We start from the raw sequence: 6,518 nt of genomic DNA on the forward strand, positions 1-6,518 counted from the left end.
TGTAAACACGTTTTATTTTGAATCCCATTAATCAATTTGACTGCATTATTTATTATATAATTTTTAGAATATTAATAATAATAAGTATTTTTATATATCAATATTGACATTTAATTAAAATATTTAGGGAAAATACAAACAAGCACAGGAAACATGATTTATTTTAAATCACTTTTTTACTAAAATCTCATTTTTAAATCGCAAAAGCACCCTTTAAATCAGTGAAGTGCGTTTTTATTAACTGTTTAAACTTCTTTATATTTCCTATTTCCATTTTAATTGTATTTTTTTAGAATTGTGTGGTTTTTGTCATGTTTATTTAATTATTTTGTGTGTGTGTGTGTGTGTGTGCATGTATTAATTTGTATTTAAATTTTAGTACATCACAAAATTTAGGAATGTTGCCTTGGCAACTAACCGAAATAAAATAAGTAATTTTTAAAAATGTTTTTTTTTTTTTTTTTTTTTTTTTTTTTTTTGGGAAAGGATTTTTTGTTTTATTTTTTTAGTTTTAATTACTATAACAGAAATTATTTTCAGGAATACTTATATAAATGCCAATAGTTATGTCATCAGAAAAATTGCAATTAGATTTCCCTGTCCCTAAACGGTGCAGCAGCCGTCTGGATTCTGGGCTCATTGTTGATGTTGTTTGTGTTCAGGAGAGAGAGAGATGAGCAATGCGCTCTGCTGAAGGACCAGCTGCACAGGGTAGCGTCCCCGCACGCTCTGATGGGATGCTCGCGTTGACCTTTGACCTTTAACCTGTGCTGGTTTCTCTGCAGGCCTCACAGGAGGGCGATCGGTCCACGGCGGAGCTGCTGCAGGAGCTGCAGGAGGTCAAAGGTGAAGCGGCCGCCACCAAAGAGGAGCTGAACAGCTTCCGGGAGCGCAGCCTCAAACTGCAGGAGGACATCGAGGTACTTCTGTCTGCTTCCCCACAAGAGCTTCATGGGATTGTTTTAGAGTTGGCTAATATTTTACAGACAAGTGTGAAATTAAAAGATCTACTGAGCCACGTTAATCTTATATTTTAATTCTACAAGTGTGTTTTTGAATTTTGTGAACTTTTTTTTTTTTTAATTACAGTTTGAAAATTAAAGAAATTTCTGTATTTTAAAATTAATTTAATTTTACATTTTAATGGTTTTATTCATTTTTAGCATTTCATTTTGATAGTTTTTATTTTTAATAATAGTTTTATCCTACATTCTTAATATTTTATAAATAAATAAGTGTTTTATTTTGTTTTATTTTAACAATTTAAATTGTACATTCTCATGATTTCCTTTTTTTAGTGTTTTATTTTGATTGTTTTGTCTTAAAATTATTTATTCATTTTAATTAGCTTTTTAGGATTTCATTCATTTTAGCATGCAAAGCTTAAAAAACATTTACTTGTTTTAATTTTTACAGTTTTATTGTTGTATTAATTTTTATTAAGTGTTTTCTTTCAATATGTTTTTTAATTAAATTCATTAAAGTTAATACAGTACATTTTACATTGATTTAATTAAGTATTAAGGATTTATTTCAGTTTGTTTTTTATTTTTAAAAATTTTTTATGATTTAATAAATTTTTAGTATGTTTTGATTGTTTTTATTTTTTAAATTATTTGTTTTTTAATTTTATATATTTTTTATTTATTTAATTCATTTTAGTAGAGTTTTTTGTTTTTTTTATTTTAAATTATTTGTTTTAATTTTATATATTTTTTATTTATTTAATTCATTTTAGTAGGTTTTGTTTTGATGTTTTTTATTTTTTTAAATGATTTATTCTTATTTCTTTTTGCATGTTCTCTTCTTGTTCTTGTTCTTGCATGTTTTGATGTTCTTGGATATTTTCTCTTATAAAACTAAACATTAGGGACGGACGGTCTATTTTCTTGCATGTATCTGCACACACAGTAGACAGAAATCAAGTGTGTTATGTCTGCTGGTGTTGTTATAGCTGTGGTGTCTCTCTCAGGTCAGAGACGCGTCCATCGCTGAGCTGAAGGACAGAGTTCAGGAGCTCCAGACTGCTTTGGCCAAATCCAGCGAGGAGCTGCTACAACAGACACCTCCCAGCCTAAATAAAAAGGAGACACAGAGAGCCTCATGATGACAAAGCGCCCACTTTTGTGCAGTTCCCGCGCACGAACTCCACAGAGCATCGATAGCTCCGCGTCTGTGAGCGACCCGAGTGGGATGCGTGTGTGCAGACTGATCCGTCCGGAGAAATAGGAGCTAAGGAGATGATGCTGGGGATACGAGGAGAAATCGCACAGATGCGGACTGCACGCGGCTGAGATCATGGCAATTGAGTGCCAGACACATCTCTGAGAGCGATAGCCTGAAAGAGAGAGAGCCAGCAGCTGAGAGACCGCTCATGCCGCACAGTCAGACACAGAGTTCCATAGTTTTTAATTTTTTAATTATTGTATTTTTAAGGGTTTTAAATGATTGTATTTTATATATGTTTATATTATTGATATATAATATATAGATAATTATATAATAAATTTTTAAAATATATATAATATTATTAATTTACCCTTTCACTATGGGGAATCCCAAACTTTCAATTTATCATTTTTAAAATACCCACACAAAAATATATTCTTATATACATTCAGTACTGAATCCTTGAACAAAGCAATATATTTTTAACATTTGACATAGATGAGTTATTTTATATTATTTTTTATTAATAATTTAAATTAGTTGTTAATTTTATATTTTTATTTATATTTAAATTTAATTAAAAAAATAATTTTAATTACATTTTAATTAAAAAATTTTTTATTTTAATGTCTATATTATATTTTTTTAACATCAAGGGTTAAACTACTTGAAATGAGAAATTTTCCCCTTTACGGGGGGGGGTATTTTTAATTAATTTTAAATGGTTTACATTTTTATATTGTCTTTTTTTCATGTTAATTTAAGTTAATTTTTTGTGTTTTTGTCTTTTTATTATTATTGTTAATATATCTATATAGTTTTTATAAATTTTTACTTCAGTTTTAGTTTAAAATAAAAGAGTCGATTTTTCCTTTAAAATAAAACAAATGTGTGTAAATTATTGTGGATGGTTTGTAATATCCGATGGGGATTTTTCCTTGTCAGGCCGGCTGTGAGATCCGAGCGTTCACCATCTCTCCTTTTAAAGACGGATACACCATGGGTGAGAGATTTACTTTACTACAACTATACATTTCCTGTTCTGTTCTGGGTTATACCACCAGTGTTTAAAAATTGGGGTTAGTAAAAAAAAAAAATATTTTTTGTCTTCTTTCACCAAAGCTGCATTTATTTTGATGACAAATACAGTAATTTTTTAATATTATTGCGATTTAGAACGCTGTTTTTAGTGAATGTGTTAACAACAAAAAAAGTCTGAATTGTGCAACAAACTCAAAATTTTGGCAGAAAAATCTAAATTGCAAAAGATTCAATTTGTGAGATTACATTTCAGATTTCAGAGAAAAAACAAATTTGGGGGGACATATGACAAAATTTTGGAAAAGAGAAAAGGTCAGAAATTTGAGAAAAAAAAACAGAATTGCGATAAAAAAAGTCTGAATTTCGGGAAAAAAATGAAGGGGGCGAAATATTAATGGCAATATAAACTTCAAAAAAAAAGGGAATGCGGGCTGATGGAATTTGCAAGAAAAAATTCAGAATTGTGGGAAAAATGTCAGAAACAGAAAAAAACAGAATTGCGAGAAAAAACTGAATTGCAAGAAATATTAAATTGCGAGATATAAACTCATATTTCAGAGAAAAAAACAGAATTGCAGAAAAAATGTCAGAATTATGAGAAAAAGTCAATTACGAGAAAAAGTCAGAACTTTGAGAAAAAAAACTGAATTGCGAGAAAAAAATGAGTAATTTTTGAGAGAAAAATGAATTGTTGGAAAAAAATGACAGAAAAAATTTGTCAAAATTGCAAAAAAAAAAAGTCAAAATATGAGAAAAAACATTTTGGAGAAACGTCAACTTTGAGATAAAACGGGAATTGCGATGAAAAAAGTCTGTTTTGGGGAAAAATACAGAATTACGAGAAAATTCGAATTCGGGCAAAAATTTCAGAATTGTGGGAACAAAAAAATAATTGCGAAAAAATATTAAATTGGCGAGATATAAACTCGTTCAGAGAAAAAAATAAATTCATTTTGGTAACCATGCGAAATTTACTTGGCCCATGAATTTAAAAATCTTTCCCTCCATTTTCATTGTCACATGTTTTCAGAAATCATTCTAATATGATGATTTGGCGGGCTCAAAACTTTCTGATTATTATCAAGTTAAAAACACAGTTGTGCTGCACAAAAAATTTTTGGAGGAAACTGTGATGAATTTATTTTTCAGGATTCACGGGATGAATAAAAGTTCAAAAGAATGCATTTATAAAAAATAAAAATTTTTTTGGTAACTTTATAAGTCTTTACGTCAACTTTTATCTTTTGATCAATTTAATGCTTCCTTAATGAATACAAGTATTAATTTCTCATGGTGTGTGTGTGTCACAGACAGCAGTTCAGACTGGAGTCAGCGCGTGGGTTATGATCGTCCTCGTTATGATCGTCCTCACCTGCAGTTATGATCGTCCTCACCTGCAGCAGGAGTCCCGCAGCACGTTTATGATGGTTCTCGCATGAAGCATGAGTGAGGGAGCAGAGATGTGGGGGCGGACGTAGTGCGTGGAGGGGTAAGTGCTGCCAGGAGTGGTGAAGTTATGATGGTGGTTGCATCAGAGGGCATGCAGGGGGCTGTCACTGTCTGAAGGCGGATCGACCTCCTCAACTGGAGCATAGAGAGAGACGCCCTCAATCAACAGCCTCAGTCCGCTCAAGCTCTCTCATCAGGCACACTGCAGGCAGCACAGACACACAGGTGAACACCTGCACCCACACACACATACACAGCACCACACAGGTGACACACCCTCACACACACACCACACAACACCAACCAGACACAACACAACACACAACATGTGAAGCACATCACAACACACATACACACCACACACAGACACACACACAGTGGTTAGAAACACACAAGCTCACACACACCACACAACTACACCAGCCCCACATCAAACATCAAGGGGAATCCACCTGCCTCTTTGTCATGAAAACACACCCACCCACCGCACGACGATGTTTAGTAAAAGCCAGTCCACTGGGCAAAAACGCCCCCCCCCTATTCAGCAAGTGCCGCACGCTCCCTGGGAGCCCCCCTAAGTCCCCCTCAGGCCCAACTCCAACTGAAAACAACTGTGCTGGAAGACACAAAAACACAAAGCGACATTACAATGGTAAACCTCCACTTCATGACAAAATCTTTAAATAATTTGGACTGAAACACTGCTCGTACAGCAAACCAATTCCTTCATCGGCTAATGCACCACTTGGGGTGTATTCTGGTAGCACACGCAGAGACCGTGCACGACCTCAGATCACGAGTTTTTAAAAAAACAATGAAAAGGATATGAGTAGAATAAAGAGGATGCACTAAATTCAGTGTAGAGCACGACAGCTTCGGACATGGGAACACCTCAAGCATATAAACGAGAGCACACCAAAGGTGAAGACAAAAATCAAACGCGAATACCAAAAAACACCCACAAACCCCACCCCCCCCCCATCCCCTGTACCCATTCTCTGCAGATCAACCCTCCGCACAAATACATGCACATACACGGCGATTACAGAGAAAGGAGGCGAAATGTTTTTAGCCTGAATTAAATGATGGATAGATGATAATACAAAAAAAAACAAAAAATAAGGGGCCGAAACAGCAAAGTTCAATAATTCTCCTTGACACTCCTTTTGTCTTTTTTATTGATCTCAGATTTCACCCATAATAAAAACAATATACACAACAACAACAAAACGTAAATTCTGACAATCAGCACAATTATACCACAAAAATCAGGAATTCAGAATAATATCAAAACACTGCACAAAAAAAAAAATAAAAAACAGAGAGCGGCAACCAAAAGAGACTAGCATGAAAAATATTTTTTACGGAGCAGAAAACGAATTGATTAAACAGACATATAAGACCAAAAATCAAATCACAACTGCGTCAAAAATAACAAAAAAAACATCTGCGTCGATACTAGCCTGTACCTCAACAACTCAAAGAGTAAACCACCTGATATGGACAATATCAAAACTCAACATGCCCACACACAAATCAGATACGAAGTGGGCACAACAAAAACGAAAAAGAAAAAAAAAAAAAATACACAACATAAAAAAAAAACCAACAAGACATGGTTGCATACGGTGCACAAAACTTCACAAAGACTAGTGACGTCTGGTAGTCTGTGAGTTGACAGCCGATTTTTAATAACTTCTCTACTTCGTCTTTTTTTCAATGTTTTTGATTTTTTGGTAAATTTCATCACAAAGCCTGTAAGAATTACGCCTCTGCAAGCTGATGCAGTAAACCCAATATAAAGCGTAAAGATCCATAAATTAGAAGCTTCTAGTCACCTGGGTATACACGTAACATGG

General features: G+C 33.6%; 1 long non-coding RNA gene across 1 annotated transcript; it reads left to right on the plus strand.

The window, feature by feature from the left end:
* The first annotated feature begins 664 nt into the window (after nucleotides 1-664).
* On the plus strand, nucleotides 665-2,071 carry LOC122148864. Its single transcript, XR_006162678.1, has 3 exons — nucleotides 665-711; nucleotides 786-920; nucleotides 1,973-2,071. It is a non-coding gene; the product is annotated as an uncharacterized LOC122148864 (long non-coding RNA).
* The last annotated feature ends 4,447 nt before the right edge of the window (nucleotides 2,072-6,518 follow it).

The sequence above is a fragment of the Cyprinus carpio genome, chromosome A19 (genome assembly GCF_018340385.1).
Source record: "Cyprinus carpio isolate SPL01 chromosome A19, ASM1834038v1, whole genome shotgun sequence".
Classification (NCBI taxonomy): domain Eukaryota; kingdom Metazoa; phylum Chordata; class Actinopteri; order Cypriniformes; family Cyprinidae; genus Cyprinus; species Cyprinus carpio.